The 19,103-nt window shown below is 43.2% G+C and overlaps 1 protein-coding gene across 1 annotated transcript in view; it reads left to right on the top strand.

Annotated features, from left to right (window-relative positions):
* The window catches only part of LRRTM4 (leucine rich repeat transmembrane neuronal 4), a 412,227-nt gene that overhangs the window by 217,873 nt on the left and 175,251 nt on the right, over positions 1-19,103 (top strand). The gene's annotated exons all lie outside the window — the stretch shown is intronic.

The raw sequence follows: 19,103 nt of genomic DNA, 5'->3' as shown, positions 1-19,103 counted from the left end.
TTACCAGTGATATAGTTGCTCTGTTTGAGCCAAGGTTTTTAAAGGTGAATTTGTAGCAGATTGTCTGCCCCTTTGATCATATGTCACTGCTTTTAGAGAGTGATTGTGATATTTTCCTTTCCATACTAATGGCAGTTGTGCCAGAACTGGAAGAATATTCATGGCTGTGGTCTCACTGTACACACCCTACAAACCCTCATGCTCCTCCAGCCAATAACTGTCAGTTATGAGCATGTGCACAGGGGTAGTCTTGTGACTTTAAAAAAATGTGCATTTGAATTCTGAAATTCTAATTTTGTGGGAATCTCATTTACCCTCTTGAGGGGAGGGTGAATTTGCCACAAACTCCATGCCTACAAGAGGAGGAGGTGGTTTGGTCTGGGGTGGAGCATGCTGTGGCGCAAGGACGTCAATTAGCCAATGAGGGAAGAGATGGAGACCAGGCTACTTAAGCTGTCTCTGTCCCACACTCTTCCTTTGTTTGGCACCTGTACTTCCTCCCTACAGTGTGTGTTTCGCTGGTCACTTTATTTGTGGCTGAGTAGGATTTTGGGTTTCGGACTTCTTTTTGTAGCCTACTTCACACTGTTGAGTGTTGTTTGTGGCTGGAGTGGGGTTTTGTTTTTGTTTTTTACTCATTTGGGATTTAGTCTCGGCAGGTGAGAAGTTTTAAGGAATTGTTAATTGAATACAGTGCTATAAACATTTGTTTTGGGGCCTAGCAGGCACACCAGGGCAGGTTCGTGGTGTGCCTGCTGGATTCACACATAAAGTGCATGCTGCAGAGAGAGAAATTTCTTCTAATCCTTGCCGTGTGGCCACAGTACGTGGCTGTGAAAATGTCCAGGACATATGATTTTCCCCATTTCCTGCAAATCACCTGCCCGGATAAATTTAGTTTAGTTAAATACTGTATGGTTAAATCTGTTTGTTGCAGATCCTCTGATTTGTTATATAAATACAGTCTGCTTCTAAAGTTATTGCCTCAATGTTTCTTTGGTGTGTTGGCAAAGAGAAACTAAGTGTCTGTCTGAGCTATTGCAAACCTGGTTAAGATGATGAAATTTAGTCTGCAGCCAATGATTGCTGTCATGAGCAGTACTCTCTTGCAAGGTTTCAGAGGATACTGGGCCATCACTTGGACAGGGGTTGGTTACGAACTTCTCCTCATATGAATAGCTGCTTCCCCTATTTCTATTCTTGTTTTAGTGTTTTTTCCCCAAAACTGATGCATACATGAGATTTGATTCAGTTATCTTTGTGCACCAGCCACATATACACTTTGTTTAAAAGAGCCCAAAAGGGAATCCTGCTGATATTGTGCTGCTTGCAATCAAAACCTGCTTCTGTGTGTGTGAAGGGCTATCTGAAACAAGTCCAGTTTTAAGATCAATTAAACATCAGAAGGGAGAGCAAGGCCTTGCAGGTGCTCCTCAGCAGTTAGCAAGTGGGCAGCAAACTGAGCAGGAACACAGATTATCTAGGCCACAGTCTTGCTCCCTCAGAGATGAGGTATATTCCATTTTTATTTAAATTCCAGGCATCATTTCTAGATTTGCACCTGCACATATGCAGTAGCCCTTAAACATTATATTCCGATAAGTTCCCTCTTTGCTTTGTTCCTTTTTGGCAATGCATAAGTGGCTGCCCTGGGAACCTTTGGCACTGTGGCTCTTCAGACCAAGGGCTGCCCTCTCTCATGGTCAATTTTCCCGGCATCCACATGCCAGCAGTGGGTGGGACACAAGGAACCCACCATGCTACTCAGGAACTGGAGACTACGGTCCAACCACCCAGAGGTCAGAGATTTTTACATACACAACTCTCCATCCTGGCAAGTCAGAGTCATTATTACAGTCAATGAGAAATTCCCGTCAGGCAAAAGAACTGGAGGAAGGTACAAAGCAGGCCTATTTGAGAGGTGTGCCTTTGGGAGGATATGTGGTCTGACCTGAGAGCCAGAGGGAGAGGCCCATGGGGCTATATTTGGGTACTAGGTCTGAGCCCTCCCCCCAAAAAAAACTTTCTGAGACTTTTACTAGCCCCTCCACTCTTGGAATGAGCCTCCGGTTTTGCTTCACCCTCAAAAATTTCCAATACAAATTTCCAATCTGGGAACCTTGAGCCCAGATGCATGTTGGATTTGCTCTCCCTGGATCAGGGAACTTGTAATTGTATTGTTCAGGTATTATGTGCTTTTAGTCAATATTCAATTGACTAAAGCACAATTATGTGCTTTTAGTGTGGTTCTCCCTCCCCTCCCCTCCTGCCTAGGAGGATATGCATTAAACATCACCTGCCTAGCAAAGTCCTGTACATCAAAACTGTTACTCTGAATCATTCTTAAATGTCACTAAATGTTAACCTGACTCTTGTGTAAGATCCTATGGGGAAAAGATACAAGGTGTCTGGAGCCGATTTGCCTTTTGCTGAATGGAGTAAAGCAAGCATCTTTTGTTTCTTTGCTCTTGGGAGAATTGCCCCCTATTGTCTATATTGTACCATTTATTTTGAAGTATGATTTTTAGAGGTACCTGGCTGTAAAATATGTATCTCTTTGTTGAAGGGTGTGGCCTACTGCAGCCCTCATTAGACTGGCTAATGTGCTTTTGCACTCATGCAAAAAACGTGCAGTTTTTACACTGCATTCAGACTTACAGTATTGTACTGGGCAGTAAGTGAAGTTTATCAATTAAGTAATTAAATTACTTGTTGGATCCTGCCCTTCCTCCAAAAAAGGAGGCTAGTATTGATCGAACATAGAAACCTGAAATAAAACAATAGTCAAAACCAATATATAATAGCAATGTAGCTTTCAGCCATTGGTTAGGATATAAAATTCTCCTCTGCCACAGCTATGTGTCAAAGGCCTGTATGTAAATACAGATTTTAAGATGTCACTTGGATAAAGCAAACCACAATCAGATCTCTGATGGAATGAAATTTATTAAATGGGGCGCCACCACCAAGGAAGCATTTTAGTTTGAAATGACTAATAGCAGAATGATTATTATGGATACTGGAGAATTCTGATGGAAACAGTAAAGGATGAGGAAATTGCTGAAGATCATTTGTTTGTCTGTGGTCAGGAACAGAAAACAATCAAATGAATATGCTTAATATTCATTCACTTAATTGTTGTTGCTGTTGTTTTTTAAGCCCACAAATGATACACATTTCATCACATTTAAAAATAGTTTAGGGTGTTTCCTTTGAAATGAATGTAAGTAATGCAGCTTACATTGAAAAGTGGGAGGGAGGGAGGAGTCACAGGCTTATATAGCCAAACACATATTTTTATTTTTATTATATAACAATGTTATGTTTGAAAACCAATAAAATTATTGTAAAAAAGAAAAGAAAAGAAGACATCATCAGGGTGAATAACATAGTATTTGATGGAAACTGAACTGCAGCAGAATGGATACAGCACTTATTTTAATGAATATTGTTACATCCCTTGGCAGCTAGTGTATTGTGGTGCCTAAATAGAGGAGGGAACTTGTGACCCTTCAGATGTTGTAAATAATGTTTTTATTCAGTGCTTCAATTTAAAATTTATTTTCCACCAAAAAGAGCTATTGAATTTGTACACATTAGTATGCATAACCCCCAGCATCACATAGATCAAGGATGTGAAGTATTGAGGCCCTTCCTCTGCTGTTGGATTCCTACACCTAATAATAATAATGTGACCATCATCTTGTGACCCGAGGGTGGGAAAAATAGAAGATAGGAGGATGCACTTGGGAACCCACTAATGGCATTTAAGAAATGGATTTCAAAAGGGCAATGCAGTAGTGATTGATGGCCCTCTCTGCAGCTAGATTCAAATTGGGGAAACAATTATTACTGGAGAACACTTGATTGCACAGCAGCTCCCTTTCCCCCCAAAGTAGCATAAATTTCATCCACAGTTCCCTTAAACTTTAAAAACAAAAAAGAATCCTTCAGAGGTGTTTGATTAGCTCTGTCTGACCTGTGACTAGTGTCATGGACTTGGAAACACTAAAGGCATAATAATAATAATAATAATAATAATAATAATAATAATAATAATAATAATAATTTATACCCCGCCCATCTGGCTGGGTTTCCCCAGCAACAAAATATTAAAATACAATGGTCTGTTAAACATTACAAGCTTCCCTAAACAATGCCATAGCTCCATTGGCCACTAGTATTTGCACTTGTGCAACGGAACTTTTCCCCATCTTCCCCCCATGCCCCCTCCCCAAATCTGCACCTGAGGGCTGGGGGAATTAGGGAGTGCACAGGGGATGAGAAAGGGAGCGCAAGCCTGGGCAGTGTGTATGGAGATCCTGGGCTGCCCAGATGACAGGACCCCATTCTCGGCCTCGCTGATGTGGTCCGAAGAAAAGCAGAGAAGATCCATCCCAAAGAAGTCAGCATAAGATTGCACCCTTACACTAAGAGTACAATCTGTACATTTACCAGTGCAAACAACTGCAATAGCAAGGTTAAATAGCTACAGGAAAAATAACTGTCCTGGTCAAGAGAACCATGAAGCATGTAAAAGTGCATACCTCTTATTAAGTAAGTGCTGACCACATCCAAGGCTATGTCTTATGCATGGCTCAGATTGTACCAACAAGAAAAAAGAGGTGTAGCAGTGCTTCAGCAAACTTTCTTTCTGACTGTGAGTCCTTAATCCCATCCCCTTTGATTCTGTAAATGAGAAACTACAGAATCTGCACTTCTTGAACCAATACACAAACTAGCCTTCAAAATTTGCACATTTCTGAATTTTGTGGAACAGTTCTCCAACCAGATGATGTTTACAAAAAAAAGGCATACATTAGAGGAAAGTGTGCGTCAAAAGCAGTATTAAATAATAATAATAATAATAATAATAATAATAATAATAATAATAATAATAATAAATTTCTATTCTGCCCTTCATCCAAGGGTCCCAGGGCAGTTTACAGTATAAAAACACAAAATATACGTACCATGGTAACATGCAAAAACAATATCCCCAAACACTCACACAGTTTAAAAAGCCATAGACTGTTTAATTAGCCAAAGGTCCGGGAGAAGAGGAATGTTTTTACCTGTCACCTAAAGATCTGTAACAAATACGCCAGGTGAGCCTCCCTCATGCTATTAATGAAAATAATGTGCAAGAAGCATTATTTGAGAGGAGATTGAGTTGAAAAAATGTTTGTATTAATCAAAACTGCACACAAAATTGTGATTATGAGGAGAAATCTGCTCCAACCTGCTCACAATTTTAATGACTTTTTAAAAAAATAAAAGTCATAAATTGCTGCAGAAATTATAATTTTTACTGGAGACATGAGCAACTGAGAAAATCCAAAACTGGCTAATTTGTCCACCCCTAAATTGATGCCCAGGGCATTACAACCCCCTTGTTTCCCTAGACATTAACTTTAGTGCTGTGGTAGAGAGGGAGAATTGACTGCCATTTGAACTCTTTCATGAGGGAAAAATAATGTTTTGACAGTCTCAACCAGACGTTGATTCTGTTGAGTGTATTTTCCTCACCTTCTTTCCTTCCTTCCTCATCTCTGTTCCGTTGACTGGTGTGACTTTGGCCCTTTGCTCTCTTTGCTTACAAGGGGAGCATAAAGAATCTGGAGCAAATGAAAGCACATAACCACTGACGTATTTATGTAGCTGAACCCTTTTTTATTCAAAGTTGTGTAAACCACTGTATGACCAAGGAAGGCTAAGTGGTGAGTAAAGTGCAGGTACAAAACAGACTGATTTTAACCCATAATTTGAAGTACCAAAGTAAAATCTGACTGGCCTCCCCATAGTTCTGTTTGCTCCACAAAGCAAATGGCAACAAGCTCATTCCACCTGCCCAGAGCTCCACCTCCTTTGATGCTTTGATGGTGTTTCCTGCTTGGCAGGGGGTTGGACTGGATGGCCCTTGTGGTCTCTTCCGACTCTATGATTCTATTCCTGCCTGCAAACACGCTGGTGGAAGTGCCACCTACAAATGCCCCTCAACCAAAAGACAGCAGCCAGCCCCCAAAAGTGTGTTTAGAGGGTCAGGAGGGGTTGATTATATTGGATTTCAAGACAATCCCACTGCCATCATGTGATGAGATTAGGCCAAATCCATGCTCACTCACTGTGCCAACTGCAGGTTGATTCAGCAATCTTCCTGATGCCCCATTCTTTCAGTTGGCATGCTTGGTTGTGGCAGTGATGCCATTGCTCCACGACATCCCACTGACTAAGCAGTGCCCAGGTTTAGGACTGCGCTCGTAGTCTGCCAAAATGTTATTCCAAAGGAACAAGAGTTAAAATGACATGGAATGCATACCTGCCAAGTTCCTCTCTGAAAAATAAGGGACCGGACTGAAAGTAGCATACCGGAAGTAGCATGGCGGCCATTTTGGAACTGGGCAGAGCATGCTCAGAAGTGACTTTTGATGCTGCTGTGCCCAGTTCCAAAATGGCTGCCGCACCAGAAGTCGCGCTGCAGCCATTTTGGAACTGGGCAGAGCAGCATCAAAAGTTGCTTCTGAGCATGCTCCGCCCAGTTCCAAAATGTCCGCCGCACCAGAATAAACCGGGGGAAAACAAAAAAAATCCATTTTTTCGGCTGGGGACAGCTGGAAAAACGGGGGTTTCCCGAGGAAAACGGGAGACTTGGCAGCTATGCATGGAATGGTTTGCACATATGCTCATTATTCCTTTTGCTATGAGCTGAAATGAGCACCATGTGTTTTATAAAAGTGTGCCCTCAAAAATACAACAGGTTTTTGAGTGCCTTTCTAAACATGGGAACTTCTGATGCCGGGGGGGGGGGGAGAAGTGTTGGACTGCCCTGGGCACAGAATCTTTAGAGCCATTCCTTTTACACTCTGGCATGTTAAAATATTGCAACATCACCAAGCCAGCTCCCTGGTCCTTGAACCATGGCGAACAGATGCCTTTGATATTTTCTTGGGAAATAACCTACATAAATCTAGACAGGACAAATGGTCTCTGATCCTGAAAATAACTCTTGACATTATTGGTGTTAGAAACCAGCCTTCCCCTCAGCCTCTGCTCGGGCATCCATCTGGAGCCAGTTAACAGGACCTAATACCCTGCTGTGGTGGGCAGGAGGGAGAAACTACAGGTCAGTTTATGGCCACTGCATGAAATAATCTTTCATTTGCTCCAAGACACAAACCATTTGTGTGCAGCAGCTCATTATGCAAATTGGATGATATTTCTACATCCCGTAACAAATGCTGAAAAGAAAACCTGGTGATATAATGGGCAAAATCCATGTGATTATACACAACACAGAAACACACTCATGTTAAGAAGAGCATTGTGGCTTTTAAAATATCAAACAATGCTTAGCAATTTGGAATTAATAGTTTCGAAACATCGACCCATTATGAACAAGGTCCAAACCCCACCAAATTAATCACTACTGTTACTGATGGAGCAGAAATTCTGATCGCTTTACATTTCAGTACAAACCTACCTAACTCGTACGGTGCACATATCACAGCTATCCTCTGAAATATCCAACCCAAAGCTTATAAAACGCATATATTAGGAGAGAAAGTGAAAAACAATGCCTATATTAGAGAAGTTAACATTAAAATGTCTTATATGAGGGAAGATTATTTTCTGGTGAAGCTGGTGATTGCACATGCTTTGCATGTAGAATGCCCAATGTCCAATCACACACATATATACTTTTTTTATTAAAGTTTTCAAATATACATTTCCACCATTAAATATCCTCCATTGTAATAATACATTCAGCGACTTTGCTTCTTCCCCTTCCATGGTTCTTTTAATTTTCCCATAATTTCTGCACATTCTGATAGAACCATTTAGTTTAATTTCTCCCCATTCATATTTCTTTATTATACTGTTTAATTTACCTTAATCCTGCTAGCGTTTTCACTTGTTTACAGTTCTTTTCCAAATATCCCACCAAAAAATCCCACTCCTCTTTCTATACTTGATCTTGTTGCTCTCTTATACTGTTGTTAGCCTGCTACCTCTGAATAGTCCATCATTTTAAGTTGCATCCCTCCTTCGTAGGGACCCCTCCAATGTGTGCAATCACATTTTGATAGGACATAAAAACATAGGAAGCAGACTTTGGTCCATCTAGATCAGTACTATCTACACCAGGCATGGCCAAAGTTGGCCCTCCAGATGTTTTGGGACTACAATTCCCATCATCCCTGACCACTGGACCTGTTAGCTAGGGATGATGGGAGTTGTAGTCCCAAAACATCTGGAGGGCCAGCTTTGGCCATGCCTGATCTACACGGACAGGTGGAAGCTTTCCAGGATTTCAGACATTTGTCTCTTCCAGTCCTACCTGGAGACGTTGGGGGACTGGATTAGGGTGGGGCGATGTCAGGTTTTTGACATCTCGATTTGGCGGTACATCACAATGTTGAAAAGTAGGAACAAGCTGCAAAACTGCTGCCACTCTGACTGGGGGAGCTGAAGTGGTTTCACTGTGACACACCACAGGGGATGAGGCAACTTGTTCCTGCTGCCAAGCGCAGGGCAGAAGAGGCAGCTCTCCCACTTGAGCGAAGGTGGAGGCAGCCCTGCAGGCCAAGCCTGTCAGGCTCTGTCCGCAGGACTCTCTCTCCACCTTCACACAGGCAGGTAACTTCTTTAAACTGGTCTGCTGAGGGGTGCATGACTTCCTGAACCTCAGTGGAGCAGTTTAAGGAAGCTGCCTGTCCGCGCAGGTAGCTGAGGGAGGAGCAAGCTTCATTGGCCCCAGTGCCTTCCCGAAGCCACTTGCTTCTCCCTCTGCAGTTTGAGGGCCAGAGCATGATGGCGGCTTCACCAGACAGAAGTACTGTATATTGTGGGTGAAACTGTCGTCGCTCCCAAGTCCCTTTGCCACCAGGCTGGTTGCAAAGGGATTCAGGAGTGGTGGCGGTTTCACTTTCAATATATTGTCGAGTGAAGCCGCCATCGTGTTTTGGCTCTCATACCAGTCCTGGGTGATGTATTGGTACAGGTTCAGTCTAGGCCTGGGCAATGTGATCCTTTGCTTGCAAAAGCAGTTGCTCTGTTACTGAATCCTTTTACTTTTCATTAAGCCAGCATCTGACTGAAAACCAATCAATCCATGTGCCTTGAAAAGGGGCTGCAGAATCAAAACCCTCTTAGGTGTTCTAGAGATCATCACAAACATTATTTTCCCCCAAAGGCAAAAGCCCTCATCGTGTAACAGCTGGTCTGTGCTATGTGTGAAATGAGTTTGTAGATAAACCCAGGGGACCAGGAATGCACCTGGCAGACACACTCCTAACTGGAATGTACTTCAGGTAGATTCAATTTAAAAGAGTGTATTATTTATACAGATGAACAGCCTGCCTTGACTCCAAGCTTAAGGATAGAGATAATAAAATTCCTTCTCTCATTCACAATGTCTTTGGACATTAATCGGGAACTGAGATAGTTAATTTCCAATAGTGTGAGAACTTGCACACCTGCAAAATGCCTCCCAGCACCTATATCAGAGTCAGGATTTGCCCCCAGTTTCCTTTAAAGATTGATTGGCTGGATATTTGCCTGGGGAAAAATTTGTTCGCTCTGCACTTCCTGTGATTTAAATGCTGCCTTTTTTTTACAGTAGAATTCACTTTGAATATATTGAAGGTAACCCTGAGGAAATGGTGTGGTGGGGGGAGGAATATCTCAGCAGGTTCTGCATTTTCCTAATCAGCTTCGCAGGAATCGTAATATAAGCAGTAGCAGGAAATCTTTAGCTGATTTAGGAACTTGGTGCCTTTCTGAAACTAACGTCTGTCCTGTACATTTCACATTAGCTAATCAGTTCGGTACGGGGAAGCAATATTTAAACGAGCAGAAAATCATTAGATGATTTACAAAATGCTGAAAACACACATTGAGAATATGAGGCTTCTTCTGAAAGAGAAGATGATTTAATTATTCTCTGCTGTTTAAAACATTCATCTTAGTAAAAATTAAAGCACCCGTGACAGACAGAAAATTGTCTTCCATGTTAATATTTGCTGAAAATGAACAAATGGCACATTGTCGATTAGTTTCTTTTCTGGACTTTAAAAAATGCATTCTCTCCCCCTGCCCCACCATCCCCAGGGTGGGGGAACACAGTAGTTTTTCAAAGATAATAAGGAAAAATTCTATAAATCTGCTCATGGTTTATGGTTTAATTTGGGGAAGCCTATATCTTTGTCTTGTAGAATTATTTTCAGACAAACGAGCCTCTAGAAATGATCACAGGCAGTTTCTTCTTCTTGCCACAACAAAGTCAGCTTGGTCATTCAGGAGAAGCCTTTAGAATCTTTGAAGATTCAGGCTGACTGTAACCTTGGCCCCACTTTCACAGAATAAAGACACTGCGATATAGTAACTGAAACAAGCTGTGGGGCACAACTTAATAATGCTATATACCTGATCTTAAATATTGAAAGCACATACATTGAGTGCAGGCATATATTCTACTGAGTCGCTGGGTATTCATTTGGTTGTCAGGGGTCAGCAAACTTTTTCAGCAGGGGGCCGGTCCACTGTCCCTCAGACCTTGTGGGGGGTTGGACTATAAATATATATATATGGGGAAATAAACTAATTCCTATGCCCCACAAATAGCCCACATATAATAAAGTCCAAGTGTCTCTGCGTCCAGTCCCTGTGTCCGTGGGATTGCACTACTGAGCATGTGCCCCACAGACAGCCGTTGGGACTTGGAGCGCAGAGACACTTGGCCCAGGACACTATCATGCGCACACACGCGGGTCCAGCCAACCGGCCTCAAGCACGGGCGCACACGTGGGGCGGGGGGAGGGAGATCGGGGCGCGGAGCCTGCACGCACGTGGCGGACGCCCGTCCCTCCCTCAGCTGCGGAGGCGCCTGTGAGGTCGCAGAGTCGCCCCAGCCAGGCTCTTTTCCATCTGGATGGTGACAGTGCCTCTGAGCACATGCAGAGAGGCGCCTGGAGCGGGGAAGTGCACCGCCGCCAGCCCTCCCGCTCACCTTGCCGCTGGCGCTCCCCCCGCCGACCCTTATGAGGAAAGGCTCCCCGCCGCCAACAGCTCCGTCGCCGGGTGGCCTCCCACGGCCCTGCACGCCCTGCTCACTGTCCCCGGCCATGGCGGGAGGCGCGCGGGTCTGAGGGGAATGGCTGGCCTGGGCGTCGAGTGAGCGGGTGCTGCTGAGTGTGGTTGATCACTTTAACAGGTGAGGGAGGCGGCGGCTGGCCGGGCTGAGTCATGGCCGGCAAGCCAGGGCTTAGGGAGGCAGGGTGGCCGTAGGGCTGGGGTGGTGCTTTGCACATGCTCGGGGGCAGCGAGCTGCGAGGGAGTTACTGTAAAGAAGCACCGGGGCGGAGGCCGCGGAAGGACAGCTTAGTCACGGGCCCGGGCTCAGACCGCCTTCGCCGCCTGTGCCCCTACCCCGGGTTTCGGTTGGAGAGACCCTCAGGCGCCCCTTCTGGGTTTGGCGAGGCCTCGGAACAATAAAGGAAGCGGCTGCCTTTCTCACACAGTGAGGCTGTCTAGCGGGGGGGGGGGCTGTCTTATTTGCCTGGCTCCCTGATACTCCTCCATATGTTCTAGCACCCGTTAATTTAACAGGCTTTATGATACTAGTTTTAAATAAAAGCACACATTCTACTCATGTAAAAACACGCTGATTCCCAGACCGTCCGTGGGCCGGATTTAGAAGGCGATTGGGCCGGATCCAGCCCCTGGGCCTTAGTTTGCCTACCCATGGGTTGGATGATCCCATGATGACTCCAAATGTCAGATCAGCAAAACATTTCCTCTTCACTGTCCACATGCCTTGAAGATATAATGAGGAAGATTTTTCAGACTGTCATGGTCTGCAGGTTGACTCCTGCTCCAGGTCCCCTCAAGCTGATAAACCCTGTTGGGTTAGTTTGGAGAAGTCTACACCTCCCTTCACACTCACCCATTACTTGGATGCCTCAGGGTGTTCACCTTTGTCCTCTGTGATTTTCCTCCCTAGCCTCTAGCACCAAATTTGCCCAATAGCAACCTACCATATTTATGCACTGAATAAGGCCAAACAGATACTAGATCAGGCATCCCCAAACTGCGGTCCTCCAGATGTTATGGCCTACAACTCCCATGATCCCTAGCTAACAGGACCAGTGGTCGGGGAAGATGGGAATTGTAGTCCAAAACATCTGGAAGGCCGAAGTTTGGGAATGCCTGTACTAGATCATTAAAACCACATGACCCGACTTGACAAAGCATGCTGATTCCTCTATCATGCAAGGACTCTTGCCAGCCTGGAGGCAATAATCTGATCTGGGTCACAAGCAAGTGGAGCTGCTTCCTACTGAGTCAGGTCATTGGTTCATCTAACTCTTACTGGAAGCAATACTTTGAGGTCTTTTGTAGGAGTTTCCCCTAACCCTCCCCTCTGAGTTCCATTAACTGGAGATGTCAGAGATCAACCTTCCACAGACATGATGCAAAGCATAGGAAGATACTGTAGACAGTATTGTAGACACTGACTGACAGAAGTTCTCTGGGGTTTAAGGCAGGGTACACCCCCAGCCCTGCCTTCAGATGCCAGGATTTAACACGGGGCCTTCTGTATATAAAACATAAAGCTTCACGTCTGAACTATGGCTCTTGCTCTGTCACTGAGTTTTCATTCCAAGATGACAGCTCACCATCACCTGGGAAACCGGAAAGGGCTTTTATCCCCACCCCACATCTCGCATCTGATACAAGCTGCCATATTCCCACTGAAGAGGGGAAATAAAAATATATACATTCATTGGCATTTAGTACAGTATCCACTTCCAGTGTATACAGTGGTTTATATGGAAGCAGTTAAACCTCCTGACACGCAGAAATCATCTTGGTATCATTTGTTACCAAAACAGTTATGGTCATAACCCACTTAACATGAATCTCCACATATAGTTTGCTTCCCTTCTTTGGTTGTGCTTTATGCAGTTGACAAAGGATGAATTGTTTGACTTATTGAAAAGGTTTACGATTTCTATACATTAGATTTGTAATACAATGAGGATGTGTTTATTGTTTTTATTGTTTTTGCTTTCTTTCCCCTATTTATTCATTTCCCTTGTTGTTTGGCTCCTTTTTAGTTCTGGATATGCTTTTTGCAGACAGTGAGTGTTTATGCATGTTGAAATATGAAAAACCTTTAATAAAAAGTTTTTGTTCTTTTTTTAAAAAAAAGGGGGTGAAAATGAAAAATTGGGACATTGCCCTCATAACTCCAAACTCTAAGGACAGTCTACCTCACACCTTCTGTTGGTACCTGCAGATTGTGCATCTCAGTGACAATGATCCAGTGGGGGGGGGGTTTGTTTTGTTTTTACCATTTTCTTTTGAATACTGGTAGTAAGATTCAGTAACTTCAAAGCTGTCCTTGCCATATAAGAATCAAATATTGCATTCCAAAGAGATAAATATTATGTTTTAGCTTTGTGTCTTTGTCACTCTTTATCCATGATGGAGTGACATGTTTATCATTGTTGTGACTCTTCTGGAGAATTTCAAATCCAGTGAAGCAATGACCAGGTTAGTTTCTAGCCGCCTACTTCATGACTTCCAAGTGATCCTTGTACACGGCTTGCTTACTACTTTATTGTTATTATTATTCCTCAAAACCTGAATGATTTTTAATCACCATTTCTCATATACTAGAAAATGGCGGGGCCAAAGGCAAAACTGCTCAGACCTGTGCCTTGAAAGCATGAGGCAAGCAGAAAGCCACTTGAACTTGCACTTTCTAGATACGGGACAAGTGGAAGTTATACAGTTACACACCTTCATTATACAGCTTTAGGTGTCAGGCAAAAACGTTCCCTTTTAACCAGGCCTTTGGTTGACCTGATCAACATCATATACCCTTTTAAAATGTGGGTCTTTTTTGGGGGGGGGATATTGGGTTATTGTTTTTATTTTTATTTTATATTTTGTGATCTTTTTTGTGAACTGCCCTGAGACCTTCGGGTATAGGGCAGTATATAAATTCAAACAACAACAACAACAACAACAACAACAACAACAACAGTGTGGACAAGTCCTTAGTCTCATTTTTGTCATTGTAGAACTCAGCAGGGAGGAGAATGGTTCTATCTGTGTCAGCAAGGCCCAGTAGGTCAGAACAAGACTGGAGATTAGGGTCTGGAGCAGACAAAGGGCTGAGTCAAGTGAAATCAAGAGAAGACTGTTTAGGATCCTCCCTCACAGACAACTAGTAAATAACAAAGACAGGGACAGCTGTTATATATGTTGTTGTTGTTTAGTCGTTTAGTCATGTCCGACTCTTCGTGACCCCATGGACCAGAGCACGCCATTTTCCCACTGCCTCCTGCAGCTTGGTCAAACTCATGTTAGTAGCTTCAAGAACACTGTCCAACCATCTCTTCTTCTGTCGTCCCCTTCTCCTTGTGCCCTCCATCTTTCCCAACATCAGGGTCTTTTCCAGGGAGTCTTCTCTTCTCATGAGGTGGCCAAAGTAGGCCTATTGGAGCATCAGCTTCAGGATCTGTCCTTCCAGTGAGCACTAAGGGATGGATAGGTTTGATCTTCTTGCAGTCCATGGGACTCTCGAGTGTCTCCTCCAGCACCATAATTCAAAAGCCTCAATTCTTCAGCGATCAGCCTTCTTTATGGTCCAGCTCTCACTTCCATACATCACTGCTGGGAAAGCCCAGTTATATATAGGGCTAAGCAAACTCCTATTTGTTCCTCATGCCACCTGGTTGGGCTGGGCTGACAAATCTGCAGTACCATCTCTGACCATTTTGGGGATGCTGCTGCAGCATAGAAGGAAGCAGCTCAGAAGCTCCTGTAGGAGACATCTCCAGGGCCATATAATCATTTATATGCCTGCCAAATCACTAAGGTCTTTAGGGGAGTCACTCTTAGTGATCAGGGCTGCCATACACCTGGATTTTCCTGGACATTACCAGGATTTCAAAGGTGGAATTGACATCTGGAGGGAATTTCTGAAAGGTGACACTTTGTCCTGGATCTTTTTATAAAAAAAAATTATTAGAATTTTCCAAAACTATAACACATTACAAAAAGAATAGAAAAAAGAAAAAAACACACAAAAAACACGCAATTAAAGACAATTTTTCCTTTGTTTGTTCACATTGTATATGGGGACCCCCTCGGGTTCCCTTCCGCTGTGGTTCTTTCGCACGTTTATACTTTAGCAAATTCTAACCCATTTTAATCACCTTATATAATCTTATTTTACTCCTTTCATTTAACATATTCTTAATTTCCACAGTTTATTTACAACCTAATTCTAATCTTGATATATCACTTTTGCATATTTTTTTAAATATAGCTTGAAGTCTTTCCATTCTTCTTCAGTCGCTTCCTCTCCCCGGTTGCGGATTCTTCCGGTCATCTCAGCCAATCCCATAAACTCCATCATCTTCATCTGCCAATCGTCAATCGTTGGTAATATATGTGATTTTGTCCTGGATCTTTTTCAATCAAAAATTTGTGGTGGTTTTTTGGGGGGCATTTTTGTATAAAAGAGATCAACAACTTTGGGGTTTGTCTAAAAAAAGCTCAATAATTTTTGGAATTTCCTGGTTTTTACTTTTTAAAATATGGCAACCCTATTAGTGATTCTCTGTGGCCATCACCCAGCAGGAGCCGTGCATTTCGTATTGTGGACCCAATTTTATGAAACTTCCTTCTAGTTGAGGCCAGACAGGCCTGCCCTGTACTGACCCTCCAGTGCTTACTGAAGTCTTTTTAAATGTATCAAGCATTTTAATCTACATTTGCTTTTATAGTCTTTGCTGATTTTTTAATTTTTTGGTATTGTATCTTTTTAAACCTTACAGACTATTGTAGTTAACCAATACAGTATATAAATTGTTTAAATGAAATAAATTAATATGGGCTCTTTAGGGAGGAAATCTCCAAAATTCTCCACCATTCCATTTTCAAGGGAAGGGCTGTAAGTCAGCAGCTGCGGAGAAAGTGGTGTTATATGATCAAACAATCTGGCACTGAGACTAGCCATATTTTGAAATCTGTGGAATTTACTTCTAAATACAGTAAATGGTTTTATGATTGATCTCTAAGGCAATTACACCAATAAAATGATGGATGGATAGATAGATAGACATGTATGCACACATCGTATGTCCACGGAAGCGAGGAGCAAAAAATACCTTTGGCTGCATTGCATTATGCTGCCCACATTGTTCAATTTTCAATTTGCAAGAGTTCAGCCAAGCTTGCAAGTTTATGAGCTTAGCTGGAGATGGCCGGTCCCATAAAAGCGATCATCCTATCTATTTTGACATCATCAGATATCATTGCTGTAACAACATTTCAAACAACTTCATCATAAACTTATATGCCCTAATACAGTTATCTCTGTCAGGTGTGAAGACTGCAAAGGAAACAGGTATCTCTGAGCTTCCTGTGGAAACATTTCCATCGATTATACTACCGGGTGCGTTTCTTTTGAGTTGATTTTAAATTTTGTTTGTATATATGAGCTTGTGGGGAGGAGAGCATGCCCATTTCCTGAGAGTTCTCATTTGACATGCCAGTGGATGTGCATTTATTCATCCCCCCCACCCCACCCCAAAAATGTGCTTACTCCTTGTAAATTTAGTGTGGGCATTTTTATGACATTATCTTGAAAGTCTGCTTTTTAGCACCAGCCATGACTGAGATCCACTTGAAAATTAAAACATCCTTACAAAACAAAATGCAGGACATGATGGAAATTGCAATCAATAAAGAATCACAAGGATTGACTCAAATTGGGAAGTTAAGTAATTGACAAATTCAGTGAGAATAATGGATTACCATTAAGGAACCTTTATGTGTTCCCTTTGTGTTCCCTTAGTGTGTTTTCTAGGGGAGAATTTCTCCCCCTCCAGCCTGAGGGCTGCATTCCCTTCTGGGGATAACATACCAGTGGTGGGTGGAGCCAGAGGCCAGAGTGTGCAGACCAATTAATGTAAATGTTACCTTTGTACCATATACTCGTTTCTACCCAGATTCTGTATAATCTGTCTAGAGTTTTCAGGACACAATCCAGCCAGGGGGGGGATTGAGGGTGCAAAGAAGGGCTGGTAAAGCAGACGCAGATTTAGGGGAGCATGATTGGCAGGGCCGTCTCAAGCATGGTGGGCGCCCTAGCGCCGTGGTGTGGAGCTCGCTCCGGCGCCCCCGCCCTGGTGGGTGGGCACAGCACGCGGCGCCCCCTGCTGGCCCGGCGCCCTGGCGCCCCGCACCACCCAGCCTACCCCTAGAGCTGGCCCTGATGACTGGTTTGCTCGCACTGGGTGCCGAGCCAAGAGGGTGCCATAGGGGGTGCCACAACAGTGATGCAGAACAAAAGGCGAGAGGTGGAGGGGCGCTGAATTTTGGCCTCGCACAGTGCGCTGCTGACTTTTGCAAGCCCAAAGTCTGCCACTGGGCGAATGGTGTTTCTAGAAAGGAAATAAAAAATTCCTTCCAGTAGCACCTTAGAGACCAACTAAGTTTGGTTTCATGCATATGAAAGCTCATACCAAAAACAAACTTAGTTGGTCTCTAAGGTGCTACTGGAAGGAATTTTATTTTTTATTTTGTTTCGACTATGGCAGTCCAACACGGCTACCTATCTGTAACTAAATCTAGAAAGAAAGAGCAAGATAGAGAGGTCTGGAGGGCTACATTTGGCCTCTGGGTCTCAGGTTTATCGTCCCTGATACATTCCTACAAAGCAGCTGGCATGTTTGCAGAAGTAGTTTCATAGTGATCAACTCAAGTTCCTTCTAATAACAGTGTCATCAAGAGTAAAGGTATGTAAAAAAAAACACTAGTAAGCCTAACTGATGAATATCATAGATGCAAGGATTTATCATTTCACATTCAGTGCCAGGGGAGAACGTCTTTGGAAAATGATGTTTGGTTTCTTATACTCTCCATAGGACTTGGGAGCATTAGGAGCTGAGCAAATTAGTATTACAAACTAGTAGGAATGGAAGGATATTTCAGTTTCAGTTCTCTGTTTCTCATTCCCCCTCCAAGCTTAAATTCACATTGTAGAAATTTGCCTTAGAAAAAAATCCTCATGAAAATGTATTAGCATTTTAGTTCAAATTTGTCCTAATCATCACATTTTGATGTGTGGTTTTGACTAATGTGTACAGTTTTTGCAAGCAATTTTTCCTTGTATGATAGTGTGTGTTATTTTCAGGAATATAGTCATTTTTATGCACACGTCCCACTAATATATGCATTTTTATAAACATTGTTTGGTTGGTGTTCTGCACAGTAAAATTTGTATAAGTGCATATTTTGAAAGATAGCTGTGTTTTGGTTCGGATATTGTTTAGGAAAGTGCACACTTGATTGATTTACCTTTAAATGAGACCTGAATCGGATTTCTCCCCCACCCCTATGAACAAGCAGCATCTTGAATAAAGCAAGACTATGTATGCCTATCTAGAATTAAGTCCCATTAGTTTCAGCGGGAATAACTCCCAATAAAGTAGGTATAGGGTTGTAGTCTACATCGTTCAGTGGAGGGTGGCAGCATCACAGTGCTGGACCCTGTTGGGGGCATTGGGGTCCTGACAGGTTCCTGAGAGTGTTGCCTGTTAACGTAAGACCTACCTGACAGCCAAGATAGGCTGCACTGGGCTGTTTGGAGCAGAGGCCTGGCACAGTTGAAGTAAGCACTTTATACAGCTGAGAGCCAGTGCAACACTGTGGCTAAGATGCTCAATTGGGAACCAGGAAGCCCTTGCTTCAAATCTCACTTCTGCCATGACCCTCTGTGAAATAAGCCAAGGGCAGGGAACTCCATCCTGTCAGCCCACTCAGCATAGTCAGTGGCCAAAGATGATGGGACCTGCAGTCCTAGAATATCTGAAGGGTCGCATGTTCTGAGAGACGCCACTTCTATCTCAGATTCCCCCTCACCCATCTGCAACCTTATAGGGCTAATAATACTGACAATACGTCGCATAGCTGTTGTAGGGATCAGTGATCCTTGCTTCCAATGGTCTTATGCTGCCTTAAGTAAAGTAATCCACATGACATCTTGAGATGGCATGTGTATTGCTTTACTTCACTTAATT

The sequence above is a fragment of the Zootoca vivipara genome, chromosome 14, assembly GCF_965207765.1.
Source record: "Zootoca vivipara chromosome 14, rZooViv2.hap1.1, whole genome shotgun sequence".
NCBI lineage: Eukaryota > Metazoa > Chordata > Lepidosauria > Squamata > Lacertidae > Zootoca > Zootoca vivipara.
Note: the sequence above shows the minus strand (reverse complement) of the source record. Positions and strands in the feature narration are given on the sequence as shown.